Here is an 11,096-nt window from a genome sequence, read left to right on the forward strand (position 1 = left end):
GGTGTAATTTTATGTCTTCACTTTGCAACTGGTGCTTCCCTGAGAGTGGACAGAAGACAATGTTTTCCTGTGAGATTTAAGAGGGGAAGGGACAAGGATTAAAAAAATAGCAACCTTGCCAAAACAGTTTTAGATCTGTTAAATGTATTTTGCTATCGCTTTACCCCTGAGCTTCAAAGAAAAACATCTACAGTGCAAGCAGAAAGTCTCCTGGGGAACTTGATTGACAAGGGCATTTTGGTAATGGTTCCAGCTCAGGAATGTCACCATTCTACAAGGGATCTCCCACCTGGGTCTAACCAGCAGCTACACCCAGAGCTCCCAGCACCCTGCCAGACCTCATTCTGTGTGCAGAAGGCGACTTAACTGTTTGGCTCGTGTACCATGACCTCATGTACCAGTCTGAAATCCCTGGTGTATCACAGTGGGTACGTATTTGAGAAGGCTGCCTCTCAGCAGCGGCACAAAGCTGCACTTTCTCAGAAGTTTAGATAGAACCTGGCTTTGACGTAAGAGAACGGTGGCTGGACCTTGATTGCAAACAGAGCTCCTGTGACTCTTTAGATAGGATAGCTCAGCTGCTTACTGCAGTCTGGGAAGTGCTTGTTGGCACGCAGCTGAGCAACTTCATGCTAAAATGTTTTAACTCCCCACGGAGTTAGAATTCACGTGTGCTGCTTTTCTCTGCTCTCTCACAGATGTGCAGGTAGTAGTACCAGCAGTTACAAGGGCATTTGAGGACGTATTGCACTCGTTTCTGCTTCTCTCCTCAGTGCTTTTAAAGACTGTTTCCTCCAGTAGGAAAATAAGAGTAAATTTGGTATTCCCTTCCTCTCCTCCATGTTGCTTCACTCCTGGACTTCCTTTCCAGCAACTATTACTTCAGCCAAGCAGAGGGGAATTTTACAGCTTTTTCCAGTATTCTGTCCGGAGATAGTACTTTTCTTCCCAGTTTCCTGTCATAAAATGGCATTTCTTTGGTGACTAGGGACTACTGGAGATATTTCTCAAATATAAAGCTTGATTTATGACTTCAGTTAGCCCCGGTGACAGACGTTGTTTGACTGCTGGGCCATGCAAGCCCCCGTGTCACTACTGGGGCTGTATTAAGGCTGCTGGAGACTGCTCCATGGCTCACTGGGCTGCAGTCCAGTCAAGGGACACTGCTCTGGACACCCAATGGCTGCAGTGCATGGATGCATAAAGAAATACGCAGTCTCTAACCTTTCTCCTCCATTAGACAGTGTTAGCTAGCGTGGCTTAAAAGAATTATTTGAAGATCTGTATGTACACAGAAACAGGCAGTGCAAAACTGATATATGATCAACACTTACTACCTTATAAACCTAGGGTTTTAGAGACAGAAAACACAGCAGGAACTTCCTGGAGTTGGGCAAGGAGGAGGAAGAGACATCTCTCCTTCTCCTTTGCTTTTTCCTTTATGTATTATTTGAAGGAAAGTGAGTTTTATTGTCTGTTAGCTGTCAGACCCAATAACTTCCAGATAGTTAATTGTGTTCTAGTCTCCACCTCCTCTTTCTGTAACAAAGTTCTTGAAAATGCAGATGTTCTGTGTGCACCAGTGGTACTCAGAGAAATTAACAGTGCCATCTCCTACCTACTTACTCTGGACACCTCCCCTTGCCACAGGCACCCATCACTCGGTTACCATTGCCCTTGGGACAGTTGTTAATCCAGCTTACAACCACAGACTTTCACTCAGGTTTCACGGATGGCAATAATCCAGCACAGGAGAGCAAAAGCAGCATGAAGATCCGTTTTTTGTAGTGGGACACCTCTTGACTTGCAACACAACAGGCCTTTGTCAAACTACTCTATAGAGGAATAAAACCAGCCTAAACCACCGTGCTTCCCCAGCACTCTTAGGGGCTGATGAGAACTATTTGCACAGGTTCTCCCACATCCTAAATTCCCAAGGACAAGACATTTATATTGCAGGAGACCTTTCCCCTCCCCACCTGCCATTAGATGGCAGCAACTGAATGTGGAATGAGGGCACGCAGCTCTGCAAGTCCTATTTATCCCGTGGCTCGTACAGGGATTTCAAGCTTTTCACTTCTAGGTCAATGGTTCAAATCTGGCCCAGGTCAGGAGGGGCCAGAGATCTTTATAATCTGACAGCTGCTTAGCGTCCTGTGCGAGAGCAGTTTGCGGGTTTCCGTTTCTGATCTTGTGGATGAGTGCCCATCTCATCACTGGCACTAATTGGCACCCCCGCTTGACACACCAACAAAGAGGCGGAAGATGCTCCAAAAAGACTGAATTCTCCTCCCTGCACTCCAGATGATCCGACAAAGGGGAGTACTCATCTCTGTGCACAAGCCTGCTCTCGGTAATGAAGCCAGAAGAACGTGTTGGCCCTGTTCCCCCTGTAAGCGAGTAACTGCCCAAAATGATGTCATTCTGGACAGGAGGGTGACGGTTGGGGTCTTTCAGCAGATAAAATTAATTTGTTATTAATTTGGGATATGATATTCAGATAGACTAGTGATGGTGCAATGAAATCCCATCAAACATGTTGTAACACATGTTATTTACAGCCTCCATAACTGCAGGGACAAACTCCATCCAGAACTGCCTTACAAGGTGACCTAATTTGGAAAAGAAAACAGATACAGAATTTTCTCACGTTAGAAGATACCTCACTGTGACTCCTTCCCTTACAAATTTAAAACCCTATGAGGGACTGAAGCAACTGATACTCTCCAGAGAAACCCGGGAGATAAGAAATGAGCCTAGCAAGCATGTGATTGTGATATAGTTCAAGCCTGTGTGTGTATCACTCAGCTTGTTCTGTTAAGATTTGAGGAGCATGTCACTACGTAAATCCCTTTGGGCAGCTGGGCACCCCTCCAATGCACAGATTTCCCTTGCTGCTAATGAATCAGCCTCTTTTGCTAACTTACCTCCAAAGCTCGTTTACTTGGAAACCAAGGGAGCTTAGGGAACAGGGTTCTCTCCATGCATAACAATGACCTATTTTAGATACTTCTCCTCACGCGGTCATGGAAAAGGGGCAGCAAGAGAGAGTGCTTCTATCCAAGAGGCATTTCCTGGAATCGGTCCTAAACAATACCGGACCATTTCCATTTTGAGACCTGACATTTCATGGTGCCAATGCTGCCACACAACAGAAAATGCCAGTGTGAGCCAGGGATGGGATCCAGCTGCCTCATTCTAAGGACGCACACCCAGGCCCTCTGCATACATGGTTATTATTCTCACAAACAGTCCCCTTCCCACAGAAACTGATAACACAGAATAGGAACGCTTCACAACACTCCCAGAGCAGAATGGCAAATGAGACCAAGGGCATGTTTTCCACCTCTGGGCATGTTTACATCGCTGGGCATTCTCAGGTATCACGAGCAAGGGAAACACAGACATGCGTTAAGGAATCTGTCCTTTCTCACCAAGCCCTGCGCTGCTAGACTGCTACCTGCACTGAATTATCGGTGTAGCTCTATATGACACCACAGGAAAGACGCATCTGGTACCCCAACAGGGAAAGCTTGAAAACAGGAAACGTTTTGCATGCCGTCTGGTCTCTGAGATGTGGGCTACTGCCTGAGCCCTGGAAGAAGCCAAACACTTTGTGGTTTTCCCACAGTTAGTGTCCTGAGGCAAAATGAGAGGAATAAACACGTGAATTCATTTTGCATTATATTTAACCCAAACGTCAAACCTCACCAGCCTGAGTACAAGGCTCAGATCCCAGACTGGAACCCTGCACCCATCTGTGGTTGATACCTTGCAAGGCCAGAAAGGACCGTTGTCCCATGTGACTCAAAGGACATAGTACGTCTTTATATTAACTCCTGGTTGAACTGCAGCATTTGTTAGAAAAGTACGCAACGTACAAAAAACCTGCCAGTGATGGAGGAGAATCAGCTATAAGGTTTAAGAACCCATCCAGTATGCACTTCTTCATGAGGCTGAATTTGACCAGTTTCAGTCTCCAGCCCCTGAATACAGTTATATCTTTATGACTATGTAAGCTCATTTCCAAACTGCCCTTTCCCTTCTTGTGGTTCTCCTCAAGTGCCTCACCTTTAGGCAAGCAGATCAGCTTTCATTCACTCATATAGCTCTCCTCAAAACTCGTCCCAATTAACTAACATCTTTCCAAAAAGCATACTGCTGAATGGGGCCCAATATTGAGCAGCAGTGCTGAATCAGAGAGAACCAAACCTATCTGCCCCAGCAGAACACTTTTTCTGTCAATCCAGTGACCATTTTTGTCCTTCTAGACCTCTAAAGACTGGCACATTGGCCCGTGGGTTTTAATAACTAAAATGTTGAGTTGTTGCATGTACAACAGGAGACCAGCAGTGCATTAGAGTGTCACTGTCAGCCAATCAATAGACTACTGCCTGTAAGCTGTCAACCCAACTGGATTCTAGGTTAATTTGAATGATTCTGTTTTTCTTAAATAAATGTTCACTGCTGCTAATTACCCAGTTATTTTCATTCATGAGTCACCTCTAAGCTCTTCTGTTATTTTGACTAACACCACTGTCAGCTCTCTTAAATGGTGACTTTTCCCCATTCCCCTAGAACATCCCTGTTCTTTGCTGCCCCTGCATGGTCTGCTTCTCACCATCACTGACAGCTAAGGCTACTGACTAAGAGGGATAGAAAAAAACAAAAATCAAGAGTTTTCCTAGATACCAAAAAGTAGCTACCCAGTCTACTTTGTCTCCCAAATTTACTAATGGCATCACCACATATGCTCTGTTCAGATATAGTAATATTTAGTATTAAAAAAGGAGTTATCTTCCTGACCCCAGAAAATTCAGTAGGATTTCACAATGAATGATTATTCTTAGTCATCTCAGCATGCTCAACTTAGCATAACTGCACCTATGCCAAGAAACAAGATGGCTGTATTTCTGCTAACCACCGAAATTGGTTCCCTGTAATGCAGATCAGAACATGAGGTAAAAACTGGCAGTACTCAGTCTTTCTCTGGTTTCCAGTTTGTAGTGACCACTTCAAGATAACCTGCAGAACCATTCAAGAATATGTTATACCTGAAGTGTCTTGATACAGGACACAGCCTTATGACTGGTAACTCTCATCTCTGTTTTTTACGTGCTTTGAGTTTGATAGAGATAGCAGGAGGAAATCTTTCTACTGGGATAGAGCAGCTCCAAAAGTAGGTAATAGAAACGTCATTTCTCCCATTCAGTTATGCCTGGGAATGATATCTTAAAGTAAGGCAGTGATCCTTTTACTGCACCTTTTTGTAGCTGTTAAAATAAACTATCTTTCAAAAACACACAGTTTTGCCAAATATTGGGCACCACTGAATATATCCAAAGCTGTATCATTGCCCCCAAGGAAGAGGAACAAAGCTCTCATCCAGCATCCCTTCCCCACAGATAAATGCCTCTTACTTAAGATGAATTAAATCTAGATGGCTATTCCTTAGGGCACAGCTGTGCTGAAGTGATTTTATTAAGTGACTCACAAATGATCATTTTGAAACATCTTTCTGGTTTGTCAGGATATTTCCTCAGGCAACTGCTTCATTCTTGCCTTTTGCCGATCTGTATTAGGAATGTTTGCATTTGATTTCTTAGCTGTTTGCTGCTGCAAATAGCAACAAACGTTCCTGTCTGAACTCTTTCCAGAAAAGCTAAATCTTTCTGGAGGAAGGATCTGGGAAGTCCAAGCAAGATTGTTTAGCAAAACAAGGTATGCCATCAAAGTGATTTGGGCAGGTCTAAATAGCAGAGGAAATTAGTCAAGGGAAGAAGAAATCCCTTCACTCCCAGGTTACCAATTATAGTTGTATCCAGAGCCGTAATGGCTAGCAGTCATTAGAAGCTAAGGATTGCTTGGTGGCATCTGGAATGAGTTGTTGGTCTCAGTCCAGCTCCTCCTTGACAGGTGTCCCAGAGATCACCATGCGAAATGGCCTCAAGCTTGGCCCAGGCCTACAAGTCTAAGCAGAAAACACAAGGCTTAAAGAGGACTATGAAGACTGAGCACAAACACATTTGTTACCAAAACGAGACTTTTAAAAAGGACAGTTATAACCATAGACTATAACTAGTGGCACCTTTTCAAAGTCATTGTTTAACAAGGAAGGTGCAGTTTGTGTACCCTGTATCAAGACTTGCCAAATGCATATGCAAACTGCACGTAGTTCTTATGCAAATGCATTTTAATCCCCAAATATCCCAATGCAAAACTCCCATAAGACAGCATTTAGACCTTTTGGAAACCATGGGAGGCACCAAGCTCAACCCAACTCCATGGATTTTGAGATTGACTTAATAGCATGCTCTGTACTTCTGAGACAGAGTTGATGGGAGAAAGAAACCTCAAGCAGAAGCCTTCTTGGAGAGGAACGTAGCTATAGTCTCCCTAACAGGAGGAGGCCTCCTGCAATGGCTACTGTGAGGGTCACTTGTCCCCGGTACACCCCTGTGCTAGGAGGCATGCTCTCCTTGCTAGTGTCCTGCAAGAATGCTGCAATGAGGGAAATGGAGCAAGGAGGATTTTGCCATTTGCCTATGCCCACATTACTGGTGCCACAAGCCACTGTTCCATTTCCACCCTTATGCACGTGGCCTTTCTCCTCTCCACATCTGAACAACATCAGGGCACACACCAGTATATCTCTGACAACCCCTCTCAAATATTATGCTCTTTATTCAGCCAACCCTTAGTCACCTGGGGGAGCAACATATTACCATTGGTGTAGAACAGACATAGAGAATTGTTATAGATTACCTTTTAAGAGCAGAATCTGTGGGTTATGTAGCAGGGAAGACCTATTAGTAGCATGGGAATAATCAAGACATATTTTCTCCCTTGGTAATGCCTTCTATCGAAGGATCCTCAAGCAATTTATGGGCTTCCTCAAGCAGGTTGTTAACTAGTATTCTGAAAAGAAGATAAATGTTACATATATGTCCTGATTCTGCTGTTATTAGGCTCAAAAAGGCAGGTTATGGATCCAGACTCACTGTCCTTCAAACTGCAGGACAGTGCAAATACCAAGTTTTTATTTTTCCCCATCAGTTACCAGGCACTCACATGCTCCTTCCCTATATTGAGAATCTGGCTGTAGGCCTGCACACCTGCACACTCTTGCTCACAAGTATCACTTATTTGTGCAAGCCCAAATCTGACAAACTCTCCTCACTGAAAACCACCAGCAACAACTTCTTCAGCACTTTCAGTTCTATTTTAGTCACAACTTTTCTCCTTTTTCTCCCACACACGAAGCAAAGCACCAGGTTCTCTCTAGTTTCTTTTCCCCATCAGTCTGTTTTCATCCACAGGCAGGAGAAGGGGACAAACACTAAAGGCCTGGGCAGAGCTAATCCTTAGCCTCTGCAGCCTTGCTCAGAGCATCTCACCTACAGGAAGAGAGAAACAAGGGGAAAAACTTGTGATCCTGCTCTGCAGCTGAACTGCAGCTTGTCAGCCTTTTCACGTGTTAAGTAGGTTTGCAGCTGCCTGTTACAGCTCTGCAACAGAGGCTGATCAGGTTCATTTGGGGCCGTGCCAGGCTCTCCTGAAAAAAAAAAAGGTATTTATTTATAACTGGCTTGTGAGATGGAAAACTGGTTTCTATATTTAATAGGAAGTGCTCCCAGCAGATTAACCCTGGCAGTATTAGGCTTGGGTACTTGTTCGGTTCTTTTTCGAGTATGAGCTACTACACTTACCATATTTCTAGGTCTAACCCTCCACAGCTCTAGGGTCCAATAGCACAATTACTTAGTGTTTAGAGAGGAGCTAATATTCTCAACCCCTCAGAAGATCCAGACTAAGAACTGTACAGTTTGGAGGAAGGAAAGACAGGAACTTCCAAGGTTTTGCCGAGTCTTACTTTAATTTTGAAAAAGAAAATTAGTGTTTGAATACACTCTTGATGCTGTGTGCTGCAGCAATAGGTACCACATGAACCCCTGTCTTATAGTATAGCAAGACCACTTCTGTCTTTTGAGGCCAAATTCAAGGGCATGTTCCCATCTAAAGAGCAAGGTTAGAAACACTGCATCAGATCTTTTGGGGGATGTACACTTGAAAGTAGGTTTGCCTAAGTATTTCCCATGGCTGGAAAGTCACTAGATACATCCAGCCAGGCGATGCAGTAGCTGCGATGCCCGTGTGCAGACAACAGCTGGATGCAGTCAGACACTTGGCTCACAGCTGCTTCTGGAGCTGCCCTGCCAACGCAACGCAGAGCCTCTGGAATCAGTCTTCTGCCACCATAGCACAAAGGCACAAGACACAGTGAGAGGAGCGCTGTCAAACATGGGTGCAGATTGAAGGAATAAAGCTTGTTATGCAGATGATCTCCCAGCTCCAACCTGGGTAAATCACATTCTTCAAATCTATACCACCATTGCTTCTTCAGAGGTATGCAGTGCCTGATCTCTTTACCCTGTTGTGAACTGCTGTGCCAGGCTGTGAAAAAGTGCTGCTGTAACATTCAGTCCCAGACACGGGTACATTCCAGGAGCAGGGAGACACTATTTCTGTGTATTTCCTTCTACCCGGACCAGCTGAGCTTGTTTTGAACCTGACTTTCTATTTGTGAAAGACTTTGGGGATACTTGGCTAAAAAATATACACAGATCTCCCTTTACAACTTGGGTTGCATTCCCCTTGTGGTACATTTAAGGAAACTGAGACACAAGGAGTTCTATCTAACTTATGCAAAGGTACAGACGTACCAGCAGAAGACTCCAAGCAGAAAAAAAAACCACATTTTCCTTGTTTAAACTCTGTGACACCTAGATTGTATCACCTTCCATTCTTCCCTGATCTCTCCTTGTCCAGTCCCTTCTCTCTAACAATGAGGAACATCTTTCCAGGCTCAGACTCTAACTTGGAGCGTTCATATATGCCACCATGCAAGAAGATCTCATCCTGACATGGAGAGGCCAGATACTCCATCAAACTAGCTTAGAAATCTGACTACATGCAAGTATATATACATGTAACATCACAGCACGGGAGACAAATATAATTCATTTTTTATTTGCAGTCTGGACAAGGGGAAAAGACAGTATGTTCTTGCTTGCATGCCACCACTCATTTGGTGCATGGAAATGCTCAGTTACTGAACGCAAGAAGTGCATGTGTCAATTTTGCAAGTGTGGGTCAAGAGCCTGCCCATGGGTAGGTATACAGCCCACGTGCTGCCTTTAAGTCTCATACCAACATGCTGAGAGCACCCATCACATGCCTTGGCTTTTCAGGAATCTGCACCCTCAATACTACCCAAACCTCTCTATGCCTCTGGCCGTAAACAGAACTATTGCTTCCCTCTATCAGCAGTGAGAGGTTTATGTTGGATTCAAAGCCCTTCTGATTCAGAAACAATGAGAAGTCATAGCATATGATATATGCTAAATAGCTATTTAAACTGTTTACCAAAAGCTTTGATATTACCCTGAAGGATATTGGCACTGCTGTGCACTTCAGAGGCAGCATGGTCCAGCTGTTGTAAAAGAAAGCTTGGAAGAGGCAAGGCAAAGCTTACATTTACACGTGCTGCTAGTATGAGCAGCATTTTAGTCTCGTGTGTCTCAGTCTTCTCATTTATGCTACCAAGATAATTACAGTTAACAACTGAACATGGTCTGTGGTAAAGCTTTCTTAAGCACTTGGGTAAAAAAAGCTGCAGACACATGAGAGATTGCATTTATGGATTTTTATTCCATTAGTAGCTAGCTTCTGCCACAAATAGGACCCAAACCAGCTTTGGTATCTTAAGGCAAAATCTATTTATGTATCTGTGTGCTAAGCAAAAAAACCTGAGTCCTTGAAATGACGGACAAACAGGCTTCTCTGTTTGGAGATCCCAGCTAATAACAAGAACCAATCTGCTGAGCACCATGTGTTTAATACTCCCCTGTGCCACAAGAGAGAGACACTCTGGTGAATGGACCCTGCACTGCACTGCCTGGAAACCCTGAGCTGGCAGCAAAGCAATTTGGAGTAATGAGAACCATAATAGGTATGCGGGCACTGAGCTTTCCATATTTGTGATGGTCTGTTTGGAGCCTGCGGCAGCAATGTTAGTACTGCATTACATCTTGTGATCTGCTATGTAATAATAAGCCTGAACGGATGGTGACATTAAGACTGGGAAGAAATGTTTTGCAGTGTGCAGTCTGGGATGAAGGTAATAATTTAATGAGCTTTTGAAGAATTTGCACCCTCCCAGAAAACTCTGGCTGTGAATGAGCATTAAAACAACTTCCTTCCCATCTATAACACCAGGGGACTATCACTCTAACTGAACAAATACCAGGTCACAAGGCTAAAAAAAGTTCTAGAGTCAGACTTGTAGAGGTGCAAAAAAGATCTTGCTGAAGTTCTCCTTACTTTTCTAATCACTATATAGTAAAATATATTTCATTAACTTGAGCTGGGAGAGCCCTTCAAAAGTCCTTTGCAGTTTTTTCCAAGCAAAATAGCTTAAAAAAAATGGTAAATGCTTCAACCTTAAATCCCCAAACAGAGCATCTCCTAAAACATCTCTTTAATACTGCAGACAGTCACTATCTTGTCACTGCCAAAATCTAGCTATGTCTGCAGAGGTACTGTAAGCCTCCCTTCTCCTCTCTTGCCCACTTAAACATCCTTCGGGAATTTTTGGTTTATTTTGTTGTCCATTAATACACCAGTTTAATTATCCATGTTGAAATGCTAACAAGCATCCAGAAAGAAATGGGAAATTGGACTTCGGCTTAGGAAGAGCTTTCAAACTACAGAGATAATGAAGCATTAGGCCAATATGCCTCCAACAATGGATACCTTTAAAGGCATAAGCATCTACGCACAGGTAGCTATAGCAGAGGACAGATGAGATGGCTTTCAGAGTTCCCATCCCACTCCACAATTTGCTAACTAGCTATGATAAATATCGACTAGTTACTTCCTGAAGGTAACAAACTATCAACACTTGGAGATACATCCTTGGGTATTTTATAAATTGCAGTTAACTGCGTTTCTCATTCTCAGACACTCAATTGAGTTGCTCTGGTTACTGAGCTACTGCACATCAGCTGAGCTACATAAATCTTTGCCTTTCACAG

The sequence above is a fragment of the Accipiter gentilis genome, chromosome 23 (genome assembly GCF_929443795.1).
Source record: "Accipiter gentilis chromosome 23, bAccGen1.1, whole genome shotgun sequence".
NCBI lineage: Eukaryota > Metazoa > Chordata > Aves > Accipitriformes > Accipitridae > Astur > Astur gentilis.